General features: G+C 38.4%; 1 pseudogene; it reads right to left on the bottom strand.

Annotated features, from left to right (window-relative positions):
• Nucleotides 1–1,452: 1,452 nt before the first annotated feature.
• On the bottom strand, nt 1,453–8,869 carry LOC144340069 (beta-defensin 109-like; annotated as a pseudogene).
• Between the last annotated feature and the right edge of the window lie 6,178 nt (nt 8,870–15,047).

Raw genomic sequence — 15,047 nt, 5'->3', positions numbered from 1 at the left:
GCAGAGGAGGCTCCCCGGCCTGCCATGACATTGAATGTTCTGAATTCAAGATGCTCCAATGGACTGTGTCAGTTGGCCTTCAGCCAGGAGGTGGTGCTTGAAAAAGACTGGCAGCTGTGGTGGTAGTGGTGAGATTTGGACTTGCCTTATGTTACACATGGGAGGTACTCTGGTGTCTCAGGGAACGGGTAGAGCCAAAGGGCTTCTAAAAGTTTCTTCTGTTATTTGTGTTAATCTACCAGGGTAGGTGGTTGAGCAAAACCAGGTGGGAACTAGGTCAGGTAAAGTGATGCTCTGGCTCTCTACATGTGGGACAAGCAGTGGCTCCAGTGGGAATTGGAAGGCAGTTCTTGGGCCACTGGGGTAATTTTCCAGAGAGAAGTGAAGCTGCCTCTGCCTCTGTACAAGGAGAGTCCATATGAAGAATGGGGAGTAGCAGCTTGGCAGTAAGCCCCATCCAGCTCCCACACGCTTGGCAAGGCAGGTCTCACACCCACAGTGTTCCACTGGGAGTAGCTAGCTAAGTTTCAAGAAGTCTGAACTCAGAGCTCAAAACTGACCCATACCATAAGCCTCTCCTATTGAGACAGCAACTGCAGCTTTCAGGCCACATCCCTCCTGATCCACCTGCAGAGCAGGGGCATCCAGCTCCTGTGCTTGCTGCTGCATCACACGTCCCACTCACCTCTCAGTTCTGGCCTGGGGAGTTTGTCCCCTCACAAGATTATATCAAACATTTCAGTTGGAAGGTTCTCTCAACCTGTGACCACCATTTGAGTTAGCTGGCAGACTTCTGGGAGGTCCTCTCTGAGGTAGAATCGGAAATGGCTTCCCTCCATCCTGCCAGAAACTGGGAACGTGCTGGAGACTCAAAGCAAATCCCAATGCCACTCCTCACATACTCATCACCCTTCACTAAATCAACTCCAGCTCTGAGTAGGATTAAGGCCTTCCCCTATGGCCTAGATTGATAGGTTTCCCAATGGAAGTGTATATCTTACAGTCAGTTTATCCCCCTCTCACACCCTCGAAACCCAAAATTTTCTGCCTAGCTTATGGCGTAACCTGCATCCTGCTGCTTCTTTCAAATGGTCTGTGGCTTATTTCAATTTTCCTGTTAAGTTCCTGTGTTGCTTCTTGAAAGAAAGTTCAGTGTGAATCTCTACACACCACTTTGTCTTTCCAAGTGCAAGAGGCAGGCTAACAATGCCTTCAATCCACCATCTTGGAAAACAAAAATAACAGTTTTCTCATTTTTAAAGGTTTTGTTAAGATCTGTTAATGACTCACAAAGAAATAGTATTGGGTATATTTGAAATTAGTATTTATTCATTTATGTTGATAAGTGAAAATACAAGCTGGTGATCAAGATGGAAGTACTTAATATGTATATTTCAATATTCTTAGATGCAAAGAACTTCACTTTTGATGTATTTTTATTTTACATCAGTTTCATTTCAACTTAGGTTTAAGGGGTTCTTGATAATCTGACATGATAAGTGGTGTTGGAATTGGCACTAAAATCCACCATGCTCTACAGCACTTCATCCTTCTTCAGCAGGCACCAATTTGATCTTCTACTACTTTGCAGACATCTCTTCTGCAAACACCAGACAAATTGAGACAATGACCTTCAGCAGCACCCAAACCACCTCTCACTGCAGGAAAGAAGATCCAGTGAGATCTACATAGTCCACAAATGGAATGTAAATCCATAAACACTCTTAAGTAAGAGAATAAATTTAGTATGAGCATTTTTACGTGGGAGCTTTTGAAATGGTTGCTGCTCATATGTCAGAGACACATGCAGATTAAGAAAGGTAGTAGTTCCAATCCTGGTTTGGCACAACAGTCACGGTATTTTTAGTGGGGGAAAAGAGCTGTGGGAGGGGATGGTACATCTTCATCTTTTCCTCTGCGTTTTCTCTCAGAAATGGCTGTTGCTTACCGCAGGGCAAAAATGCCAGTGTCTTCTGCCAGAGTGGGTTACTGAGGGCCATGGTGGTTCCACCTTGTGGCTGATACTGATAGTCCCTTTCTGCTTTTTTTCGTTCCTAGCCAAAAAAGATATTTCTGCAGTCTCAGGTATGCTGATTTCAGCAGTTGTTTTTTTCTATATGGCTATTTTTTTTTTCTTTCACTCTCTCTCTCTCTTTTTTTTTCTTTTTTTTTTTTTTGGCTTCACTGTGTTGCCGTGGCTTCTTAAGTGGTCCCTTGAACCCTCCCAGTGCTATTTTGGTTTGTACTTAGCTATCTATATATTTTTTCTTGGGGGAAGTATAGAGTTAAAGGCTGGTGTATCCTGCTCTTGCTCCCCCAAGTGATTTCATTCCCCCAAGCTAATATTTCAGGCTTTCAATTTATCCGTGCTTTCATCTGTCCAAACGTAAGTGGAAATTACTTTTTCTCTCCACATTTAGATTTGCTCTACCTACTTTAATTGCTAATAGTGTCTTAGTCATAGGATAGATTAGTTAGAAAAAAGTATATTTTTGACATTATAAATGATCCTTTCAATTTGTGTCTAAAAGTGGAAAATATTAGAAAGCTTAACATTTATTATTGTATCCAGACCAGTATTTCCTCCAGATGACCTTTATTACAACAAAGATAATTTAATGAAGATCTCTCTAATGGTAAAGCTGATGGCTTTGTGCTATTATAATATCCTTAAAATAAAGTGACAGTCTAGTGGAAAGACCAACTAAAGCAAGGGTTAGGAAAAAATCAGTTATTACCTTCATTTTGGTCTCACTCTGCATTAATAGTTTTCATTGTGTCAAAGATTTATTATTCATTAAGCAAATGTTCATTTAATAGTAAATGGATCCTATTAAAGATGATTTTTAAAATGATAATCACATTACTTTTATTCACATCTGTCTACTGATGCCATTCACAGATGAGAATGGTATAACGTTATTTTATTTTTTTCATTTTGCCACATCTTTATTTACTTAGGTTTATGCTGTATCAAACAATGTATGTGTGGGAGTAATGGGTGATTCAGGAATGCATGAGGGGGAGGTTTAAGCTCTTTAACTTCGAACAATTAAAATTAGCAACATAATATTGAAATACATGCATAACACTCAAGTGGTACTTTCAAAATAGTGTATATTTCCTCTGTTTATTTGTAGCTTCTAAACCCAGCTAGAAGTATTCTATTTCTTTTAGGCACCATAAGTCTGAAAGTCTGTAGTGAAAGCTACAAGTAGTAAATGATGCTAATTCATGTGCTCCGACCTGTGGAAGAATTGAATGTCTTAGATAAAAAAAAAGATGGTGCAATTGGTGTACCAAGTATCTTAGAATATAATTTGGTGGTGGTTTTTCTGTTTCTGTAGCAGAGTAACATATATAATATATCCAAGTCATCAAGTTATTTAAATATGCCTTTAAACAGGGAGAACTGAAAATAATACTGTGAATCCTGGTAAGCATTTAAAAATAATGAGGAGAATATTGCCTTTACAAAGTCAAAATTTGTCTGAATACAACCCATATAGCAATTTCATAGCAAAACATTCCTTCAATCCTATTAAAGTCAGAAGGAAAAGAAGAATGTCCACTGTCAATGCTGTATTAATATAGTTCTAAAAGTTTTGAACAATGAAACATATTGTAAGAAGAGAAGTCAGAGGAGACTTGAGCCCATTGTTTTTCCTCTCCTTCTATACCTCCCAAAATACCATTGGAATGTTGTAACATTTTGAAGAATCTGTAGTAGTGTCCCAAATCATAGAATACTATGAATGCATCTGAATCTGAGATATCCCCAAAAGATACAAAATAGGTGTGACTAGAATGAAAGAAAGATTTAGGCTTTTGGCCATGACTGCAAGTTAGCTGCTCTCAAGTGACTGCTGCTATAGAACAAATATATAGTAGAGGATCTCTTTGAAACATTTCTATCCCTGAAAATGGTTAGGCAAGTTCTTAAAATATCTCCTCTTTCAAACACAAAAATAGTCTGTGAACTGGAGCTTGAGCAGTGGGCACTTTGTACTGGATAGCTGATGGAGGGGGGTGAGGGTTTCCCAGATCTTCTGGGAAGATCTGCTATGATCAGTAATGCTAATGATGGTACTACTGACTCTTGGGCCATCAGAAATTCCAGTTTGTTAATGCTGAAACTTCTATATTGAGTTAAAGCATTGAGTCAGCTTCTCAGAGGAAGTCTGGATAATAGCATTCTCATTTCAGACCATAAAATGATGTCAGGTTAAGGATTAACAATGAGTTCAGTATTAAAAATGATCAGGTAAGCAAGACACCGTGAATAAAAGTTAATGAAATGAATAGCATATGTAGACCCTTTAAAACTAAATATATTGAAATCATCAATGTGGAGAAATAATTAAGCAGGTGTGTATCAATTGTTTAAAGAAACAATCTACTATTACAAAGATGTAAAAACAATAGTAAAACAATATAGATGATAGAAAAAATGGGCAGGTCTGGCTGGGCATGGTGGCTCATGCCTGTAATCCTAGCACTGTGGGAGGCCAAGATGGGTGGATCACGAGGTCAGGAGTTCAAGACCAGAATGCCCAAGATGGTGAAACCTTGTCTCTACTAAAAAATATATATATAAAAATTAGCCGAGCATGGTGGCGGGTGCCTGTAGTCCCAGCTACTCAGGAGGCTGAGATAGAAGAATCTCTTGAACCCGGGAGGTGGAGGTTGCAGTGAGCCAAGATCACACCACTGCACTCCAGCCTGGGCAACAGAGCGAGAATCCATCTCCAAAAAAAAAAAAAAAAAAAAAAAAAAAAAAAAAAAAAAAAAAGGCAGGTCTGAAACAAAAAAATAATTTAAAAATAATGCAGGTTATTAATGATATATTAGACACAGGTAAGAGGATAACTAGTGAAGAAAAAAATGTTTACATGATATACCCAGAATGTAGCATGGAAACAGAAGGTCTAACATTTATTTAATTCAAATATGGGGGGAGAGAAGTGTAAAAGGATTCACCATTTCAAGAGATTCTCAGAAAGAAATTAAGAAATGGTATAAACCCATTGATTCAAAGAATATATTTCTAACAGATGATATAAAAATCAACTCACTTTAGTTAAATTATAAAACATTAAAACCAAACACCAGACCATACAAACATTGAAAAAAGGATAATTTATAATGAAATAATATTTATCTGATTATGAAAGGAAGAAAGAAAGAAAGAAAGAAAGAAAGAAAGAAAGAAAGAAAGAAAGAAAGAAAGAAAGAAAGAAAGAAAGAAAGAAGCATTAGTGAGGGAGGGCGAGTGAGAGTGAGTGTGTTTGGGCCCCTACTGATGATGCTAAACTATCACAAGCCCACACTCAGCCTTTCAACATTTGCTGGAGATTCACTTGTTCACTCATTCACTAAAAATGAGTAAACTAGTATCAACAAATGTCGAGAGAAAATAACTTAATATAGAATTGGGTACTCAGTAATGCTGTCTTTCAAGATCAAAAATAACAATATGAAATTGACAGATAAAAATTAAAATTGTTCACTACCAAAAGATCTGCAGCAAATAAAATTTCAAAGGCTACATATCAGAAAGAAAGAACTTAACCCAAAAGCTGATATTAGAGTCGACTTGGAATTCCATAAATATCACTAAACTGATGATAATAGTAACACTTTCTGACATGTGGGGATTCTGAAAAGAAGTGAACTTTTACTTTTGTTTAGAATTTAGACAGTTGTAGAAAAATGCTCTTGCCCTGACAAAGAGAATAAGCTGGATAATCTATAGATCATAGATTTCATTTTGAAACACAGAACTGAGGTCTCAAAAAAAGCTAATTATTTTAAATTCAGAGTGATGAAGCCCTGCTGAAAAAAGAACGGATCCACAGATGCTTTGTGCCTAGCTGAGTTGCAGCAGCAGAAGCAGGAAGAAGCTGCCCTTGATGGAGATAACAAGGAAAGAAGTGAATCTCCAGCAAATGTTGAAAGGCTGAGTGTGGGCTTGTGATAGTTTAGCATCATCAGTAGGGGCCCAAACACACTCACTCTCACTCACTTTCCCTCACTAATGCTTCTTTCTTTCTTTCTTTCTTTCTTTCTTTCTTTCTTTCTTTCTTTCTCCTTCTCCTTCCTTCCTTCCTTCCTTCCTTCCTTCCTTCCTTCCTTCCTTCCTTCCTTCCTCCCTCCCTCCTTCCCTCCCTCCCTCTCTTCCTTTCTCTGTCTCTCTGTCTCTCTCTCTGTCTCTCTCTCTCTCTCTCTCTCTCTCTCTCTCTCTCTCTCTTTCTTTCTTTGGAGTCTCACTCTGTCGCCCAGGCTGGATTGCAATGGCGCGATCTTGTCTCACTGCAACCTCCGCCTCCAGGGTTCAAGCGATTCTCCTGACTCAGCCTCCCAAGTAGCTGGGACTACGGGCGCATGCCACCGTGCCCGGCTCGTTTTTTGTATTTAGTAGAGACGGAGTTTCACCGTGTTAGCCACTGACCTCGTGATCTGCCCACCTCGGCCTCCCAAAGTGCTGGGATTACAAGCGTGAGCCACAGCACCCTACCCCACTAATGGTTTTTTCATGACCTATCTTGTGTGCTCCTAGGTAAGATCGGATGGAGAGCAGAACTACCTGAGACCCTTTTGAGGGACAGGCATGTAGGAACTGCTGCAGTTTGAGGTGAGAGCAAGGTAAAGGTCTTACTGTGAGAATCGGGTAAAATCCTCTGTTACTGGGGAGTGGGTGGGGGAGCTGAGACAATGCCCCCTTCACTCTCTTTTCTCACAGGTGCATAAGCAGAGGGGCCTGATGTCTGAAGACAGGGCAGGGCAGGTAGATGAGAGAAGCAGATTCTCTGGTCTTTCACTGAGTGTGAGGCAGCTACTGTCCAAGGCTGGGCAAGGGATGGGAGCCCTGAGAGATTCTTGAGGTGCAGAGATAGAGGCTTGCTGAGGATGAAAGTGTACAGGAGAGCTAAGAGAGGCTCCAGTGCTGACCATGGCATTCTGCAAGAAGAGAAAATCTGTATGTAGTGGTTTATGAGGGAAAATCATGAGTTCAATTTTGGATATCTATGACTTTTGAAATTCAGTGTCCAAGTAGATATACCAGTTATGCAGTTGGATAATTTATTATAAGCCTGCAGTTCAAAAGGAGGTCCAAAAGGAGAATTTAAGAGGATGAGACTTGCTGAGCCCCTCCAGAGTGTGTGGTGAGGGAGAAGAGAAGAGGATCAGGAACTGAGCTCTGGAGCTCTCCAATAGGAAGTGTGACGGGAAAAGATGAGGAAGAAACAAAGGAAGCCGAAGTGGTAGCTCCAGTGAGATAGGCTGAGAATCAAGTGAATGTGCTGTCCTGGAAGCCAAGTGAAGAAAGTATACTATGAAGAAGGAAGTGATTATTTGTGTCAAATGCTGCTAATAGGCCAATTAAAGTTGTAGTAAAAAATGATCATTGGATCTAGCAATATGGAGATTATTGGTAACTTTGACAAAAGTGGTGTCAATAACATGATCGAAAAAAGGGGAGAGAGCCCAACTGTGATATATTTAAGAGACAATGAGAGGAGAGGAATTGAAGACAGAGAGTATGGACAACTCTTTTAAGATGTTTTGCTGAAAACTAGAGCAAAAAATAGATTGACAGCTGGCATCAGAAGAAAAGCAAGGACATGCTTAACAGCATATTTGTATGCTGATGGTAATAATTTACTAGCATAAAAATTGATGACACAGTCACAATTGATGACACATGATGTAGTGAACTGCCACAGGAAAATCCCCCAGTACACAGCAAAGAGGGAATATAATACAAAAATATATTTTTTAAAAAATTATTTGAATCTCTGAAACATGTTTTGACATTAACCTTTCATTCCTGCAATAGTTATTTTAAGCATGTTCTCATTTGTCCAGTGTTGCCAGGTTATTATAAAGTATATTAGACTTTATGAAAAGCGTTTTTTAAAATGTTAGTTTTTTTCTCATTTGTTTCATTAATTTATATTTTGTATTTATAACTTTCCTTTTATCTTCTTTAGGTTTATTATGCTGTTTTTTTCCAAAAGCCCTCAAAATGCATGCTTAGACCATTAAATTTTAGCCGGTTTAGTATTGAAAGTGATGTTACCCATTTCTGTGTGGTTACCTGTAATATACCACGAGCGGCACTTCTTGGTGTCTTTACTTATTATTAATTCACTTGTCTGAAGTTCCTTTAACTCTCCTTTCTAGTCCTAAGTTTCACTTTGCAAATCATTTGTTATTCATAGCCACGTAAAATAGAATTTATTTTGAAAAGTCTCTCATATAATTTTCACTTATTCTAGGATTATAATTTTTCTGTTTGTCTCTTTGAATAAAACTTTCAGATTTGTCAACACTCATTTAGCAGTAGCTCCTATTGATAGAATTCCAAACATCTCTTTTGACCTAGTGAGCAAATATAATAATAAATGCTGCTGAAATTCAATCCTGTCAGATCTAACTGCCTGCATATAAATTTCCAGGTCCCACAAAGGCATCTCATTGAGGTCACGTTCTGTTGTATCCTTACTTTGTATCTTGAGATGCCTTGGTGGGGCATGGAAATTGATATGTAGGCAGTTTGATCTGACAGGATTGAATTTCAGCAGCATCCATTATTATATCCACTCACTAGATCAAAAAACATGGATGGAATCTTATCAACAGGAGCTACTGCTAAATGAGTCTCTTTTCTATTTTTCCCTATTATAATCTTAGTGAATCTGTAAATATTAGGTTCTTGAACCCACAGAACTGATTCTAGGATCTTGTTTGGCCAGGGATATAGCCTTCTAATCTGCAGAACCTTATAGTAATCAGCTACCAACTTACCTGGGGATAAAAGAATTGAAAAAAGAAGGAGAATAAGAAGAAGCAAATGGAGTCTCATGGCTGAAGGGCCAGCATCAATGTGGGTTGAGCCTGGAGTCTCTGGACATGGTAGGTCTGAGCCTTTTTATGATGCTGTCTGAGTCTGAGTGATTTGTTCTTGGTTGGTAGAGCCTAACGAAAAGAGAATAACTAAATCTTCCACAAGAAACTTCCGGGGACACACAAGTACCTAAATGTGGTGATATCTCAATGGATGAGAAAGCAGGTGAATGCTATTATTTCCAAAAGACTCAGGATGTCTTATTGTCACCTGCTTTCTTTATTATTTTCAACATGCACATGCAATAATCATTGCTCTTACTTTAAGTATAAAGTATTGTTTGCCAGGCAATATAGTAGGAACTGAAGTAAAATTGTTATACAAAAACAGTATGTAATTAATGGATATAGTTTGGCAAATTTGCACATATATATTACTCTTGTTACCACAATGAATATCCAGGTAATAATATACCCATCACCTCCAAATGTTTCCTACATCCCTTTATTGTTGTTGTTGTTGTTGTTGTTGTTGTTGTCAGAATCCCTAAGATCGACCTTCTTAACAAATTGTTAAATACAAAATACCTCAGTAATAACTATAGGTACTATGTTTTAGAGCCTATCTCTGTAATTGACCCATTTTGCATAGCTTTAACCCTTGAACAATAACTCCCCGTACTGCTCTTTCCCACTCAGTAAAATACCAAACTCTTTTTTTTTTTTTTTTTTTTTTTTTTTTTTTGAGACGGAGTCTTGCTCTGTCACCCAGGCTGGAGTGCAGTGGCCGGATCTCAGCTCACTGCAAGCTCCGCCTCCCGGGTTCACGCCATTCTCCTGCCTCAGCCTCCTGAGTAGCTGGGACTACAGGCGCCCGCCACCTCGCCCGGCTAGTTTTTTGTATTTTTTAGTAGAGACGGGGTTTCACCATGTTAGCCAGGATAGTCTCGATCTCCTGACCTCGTGATCCACCCGTCTCGGCCTCCCAAAGTGCTGGGATTACAGGCTTGAGCCACCGCGCCCGGCCCCAAACTCTTTTAAAGCACATTCTATATAATCCGCTTTATGAAGCTTTTTCTAACATTCTTTTGTCTGCTCCCCCTCAGTAAAGAGAAATACTAACATAACAATTACCTATTTTGGATTTTTGTGTCTCTTACATATATTCCTGCATGAACCATTTACCACTTTATCTCCCATTATCTTAATATGAAGTAAAATAAAACTTGAAATGATTTTAAAAATGAAATCACAGAAGGGCTTTGTAAAAGTATGATGTACCATTGCTCATTTGTAAGAATTCAAGTGACATTAGGGGTTTTAAAACATCTTTTGTTTTGATTGGTTCTTTGCTTGTAAACCTTGTGTCTTGCATATTGTGGGCACAGTGTCCTTCCCAGCTATTTGCTTGGGGAAGATCAGTTAGAGCTACAATGAACATCAAAGGCTATCTTGTCTAGTGACTTACCTTACAGATGAGGAAATGAGCTGAGGGAAAGGAAGAAACTTGCCCTAGATCACCCAGTGATCAAGTGAGGAAGGTGATAGGGACAGCACTAACGCTTGGTATTCTCAGCCTCATTCTATTTTCCACTCTTGTCCCTTCTCTGTTTCCTCCTCTCTTCCCCAGCCTTCTAAAGAAAACTTTGCAGTTCTGCTGCAATGTCTACCTAAGGACATCCTGAGGAGACGCCGCTTTTCATTAGACTGCTTTTTTAAGCACTGTCCTGCATTTTCTTCTTCAGTCTTGTTGCATCCCATTTTTGGCTATAAGTAATGCTTCTGCTGTGCTGTTCTATCCAATTAGTTTTTTTCTATTTTCATTGATTGAAAATTAAAACAACAAAAAACATGAGTTTATCTAAATTTGGAAGTTTTAAAACTTGATTAAAATTTCCTGGGGATATGGATGTAAGACATAGATTTTAAAATATTTTTCATTTTCAAAATTAAAAATCAAACCCATATATTTAGCCAGGGTGACTACTTGATAACTACTAATCAGATGGGTCTTCAGTAATGCCACAAGGTTAATACTCTTATAAATCAATTCCCTGGTGTTTCGTGCTACTGAGTTAATACAATTTGATACGGTATCACCTTTAACCAGGCTTTGAGGAGTCACACAAAGGAACAGCACAACAGAACCATAGGGTGGGATGTGTGGGGAAACCGAGATGTAAAACACAGCCTCGACTCTGACATTTACTCCACTGTTGGGAAAAGTACTTCAATTCCCAGGGCCTTAATATTTTCCTGTATAAAACAGGAAAAATAGAGCCATCTTTAAGGTTTTGTCAAATCTTGTTGCTGAGTGATTTTATAGTGTCTGCAGCTATCCTCTCTGCTAATCACAACAAGGTTAACTAACTGTTCTTTTGTTTAGTTAAAGATATTTTTGCATTTGCTTACAAATACTTATTCTCCCCTTCACAAAGAAGGAAACATTTTAAAGATAATTTATAAGATGTTCAGAGTCTCTTACATATCAACTCTTCACATTGTGGTAGAGTAGCTTAACCCCGTTCCTAAGAGTATAGATTCAGATCAGCCTGTATGTAATTAACCCCCAAACCTATGTGGAGTGTGGGATAGACAATATATTTCAAACACATGAAAAGGCACACGCACACACACACACGCACACACACACACACACACACGCAGTATTACCAAGGCAGAGGTTCAGGTGAAAATATTGGATAGACAGCTCAAAACTCTTAGTACTAAAATAATCCTAATAATAACTTTCCTTCCAAAATCACCACCGACAATCAGATCTCTTAAAGGTTGGTGTCTTAGGTTTTTGAACTTTGTGTAACTTTTGACTTTCTTATTTGGTTGTATGCTATTGATCTCATAGAAAGAAACTTCTACTTCATCCTACGCCAGTGCTGTGTTGCAGGGGCTTGTGGTCGTTTTTCTGGTCTATAGCAATCCAGGTTACTGGCCTCTGGCTTCATAGGAGCAAGGCCATCACATGCTTTTGTTCTTTGCTTGCTTCCTTGTAAGGGCCTGACATACAGTGGGTGCTTAACAAATAATTGATCAACTGAAATCATTTTCCACCTCCGTTCTCTCACTTCAACCTCTCCCTTTTACTTCTTCCAGATTAGTTTTCCTACAGCAAAATGGGAATTGTCCAAAAACTGCCCTTCATCTTTACAACTTGAAAGATTCATTACCCTAAGCAGTCCTTCAAAATTGACTATCAGAGACTAGATAAAAAGTCTGGGTTCACCAAGAATAGGCATGTGTGCCATTATATTTTCTGTTGAAAGCTTTGGAAAGTGTCTTTTAGCAAACAACATAAAGCATAGAATTTGACCATTCCTGACAATGTAAAAGGATCATCCACATTCTCACATGTCCATGGCTACTTTCCCACTCCTTCCCCAACCTTGAAATCCTGAATTCAAAAGAAAACATAAGAAGATAGTATGCCTCATGTAAGGCAACAGGTTGCTTAATCTTTCTTGCCTATACACATTCAAGAGCTCCAGAAAAATTTCTGAGCTACTTAGGATGCCTGATCCTCTTCTTGGGTAAAAGCAATAAGTCCTACATGTAGTCACCAAAACCAAGTCTGTTCAAGGGGTCTTATACCTGTGATTCATGATTGCATGCTAAATGTAGAAGGATATGCTGTGTTGCAGGGCCATGTCTGGTCATTGTTTAAGTTCTACTTTGGAGGACTAGTTGCTGAGAAGGAAGAGGGAATGATAATGTTAGAAATTGGAATAAAACTTAAGAGGAAAAATCAAGTACAAGGGACCAACAGTACTAAGGGGCAATAGGTTGAAGATTTCTTCGATTATTGTAATATTTTCAAGGAGACTCCCATGAATCCTTCCTGGCTGACCCCAACATAGCTTTGGCATAGCCCTTATGCCAAATGTCTTAGGCTAACTAACTTTTCCTAAAGAAAATAGAGGAGTTATGGAGACCAGTATTTAGTAGAATAATACCTGATTATCTTGCTTTTGAGGTTTAGTAACTGCTAGTAAACTTGCCTAATTAATTCACATTTAGAGGTAGAGTAACGAGGGTTTCAAGCGCTTGAAACAACACTGGCTTCATTTCACGTGAGAGTTCTTATGGAGAGCTAATGAACTATGAGGCTGCAGGTCTCTTGGCCAATAAGTCTTCTAGATTTTCTGTGACTCCCTTTTCTGGTCATAGGTGATTTTGCTTTTGCTTTGAGTATTATAGCACCATAAGATGTCAGACACTCTGCTCTTACCAAGGCTTACACAAAGTTTATCTTGTTATTTGGTAGAGTTTGGCCCATTAAAAAAAAGAGAGTGTGAGAATGATAAAGAGGAGGACAGCAATCCTCACTGCTGAAGGAAGAAGAAAGCTTGGCTTTATTTCCAGTAGGCAGAAAAAACTTCCCTCTGTAGCTCTCTAGCACCAGTGGAATGTCTTTGTTTGGATAATAAGTGTCCTTCCATACCTCATTAGGCATATTCACAGACAGAGATGTACTATGCACGCAAAATCACCTTCATGGGATGACTGAAAGTCCATGTTTTATTGGACACTAAGTTCATTAGAAAGATGTGGGTGCACAGTTTTGACCAGAAAACCTTGTTAAATGGGAACATAAGCTACAAATATTTTGGCAAAAGATTAAAGTTTATGAACAACCAACCAAGCATTTATATTAAGTTACAATTAATTAGGCCATGTTGAGAAACCATTTGGTTTAGTTAATGATTAGACATTTTGTTAGTGAACACTTCCCAGACTTTACTAGCCCTGCTAATCCCTGCTTTGCTCCTGGTCTGAACCCCCACAGTGCCTTGTTTATGGTACAGTGCCTACTGCTTGTATGCTAGATTAGTGAATGTATAGTTGCCTCCTCTACTACTGTGTGAGCTTCTTGTTTGCCAGGACAGGGCTATATTCCTCAGAGCTGAGGAGAGAGTTGAATCATGTGGTCATTTATTCTCAAATCCTCTTCAACAAGTGAAGCGAAACAGGACGGTGCAAGGCCACTGCACATGGAAGCAGGAGGTCTGGATTTGAGTTCTGAATCTCTAGATCTATTACTAACTGGAGGTATGGATACAGTCAGGAAAATATTCTTCCTTGTCTTGATAGCACCTATGTAGGTCCAGATCTGTTGGGATTCTCAATAATTACTGTGCATAAAATCAACTGAAAGTTATTTTGCAATGCAGATTCTTAGCCCCATTCTATGAAGTGGTTACTGTTTATAAATTGATAAATAATTTTTATTAGACAATGTAAATTTCCTTACTTGCACCAGCATACAAAAATATTGAATAATATTAGCAGCAGAATCTTTCAACAAAATAACTATGTATAGCTATGAAACCACTTTGTTTCACTGCTTTTTATTTTCTTTTATTTATCACCATTGTTTTATTTATAAACATTGTTTCTACTCATAAGGAGTATGTATTTTCTACATGTTTATAAAATTAATGCCTGAATGAAGTTGCTTAAACAAGACAGAAGTTGATTTCTTTTTCACTTAAAATTAACCTGTAGTTACACCATTCAGGGTTAGTACAGATACTTTCTAATGTCTTTAGGGATGCAGGTCCCTTCCAGGTATCTGCTCTGCTATACTTTAGAAAATACCCTAGTTTGGCTGCTAAATTCCCACCTACTATTTCTGAATTCTAGACAGCAGGGAGAAAAAAGGTGTGGGAGAAGGGCAAAGGAACATCTACCCTTCCTTTTTAAATTTTTTAACCAACCCCCCTTAAAAACACTTTGTTGAGATACGATTACATTCAAAAAGCTGTACCTATTTAATGTGTATATCTCAGTGAGTTTGAGGATAAGGATACATTGTGAAAGCATCACTACTATCAAGATTGTAAACACAATCATCACCTCCTGAAGTTCTCCCTCCCATTCTAATTATTATTTCTATTAGTAAGAACAATTAACATAAAATTCACCCTCCTATTATATTTTAAGTATGCAACACAGCATTCATGGCTATAAGCACTATGCTGTAGATTAGACCTCCTGAACTTAATGTTTGTATATCTAAAACTTTGTACTATAATCACACCTACTCATTTACCTACACCACAGCTCCTGGCAACCTCCAGTCTACTCTCTGCTTCTGAGTGTATTTGAGATTTCAAATACAAGTGAAATCATACAATGTTTGTCATTCTGTGTTTGGTTTATTTCACATGACTTCATGCCCT

This window comes from Macaca mulatta, chromosome 3 (genome assembly GCF_049350105.2).
Source record: "Macaca mulatta isolate MMU2019108-1 chromosome 3, T2T-MMU8v2.0, whole genome shotgun sequence".
Lineage (NCBI taxonomy): Eukaryota > Metazoa > Chordata > Mammalia > Primates > Cercopithecidae > Macaca > Macaca mulatta.
This window is presented reverse-complemented; position numbering and strand designations above follow the sequence as displayed.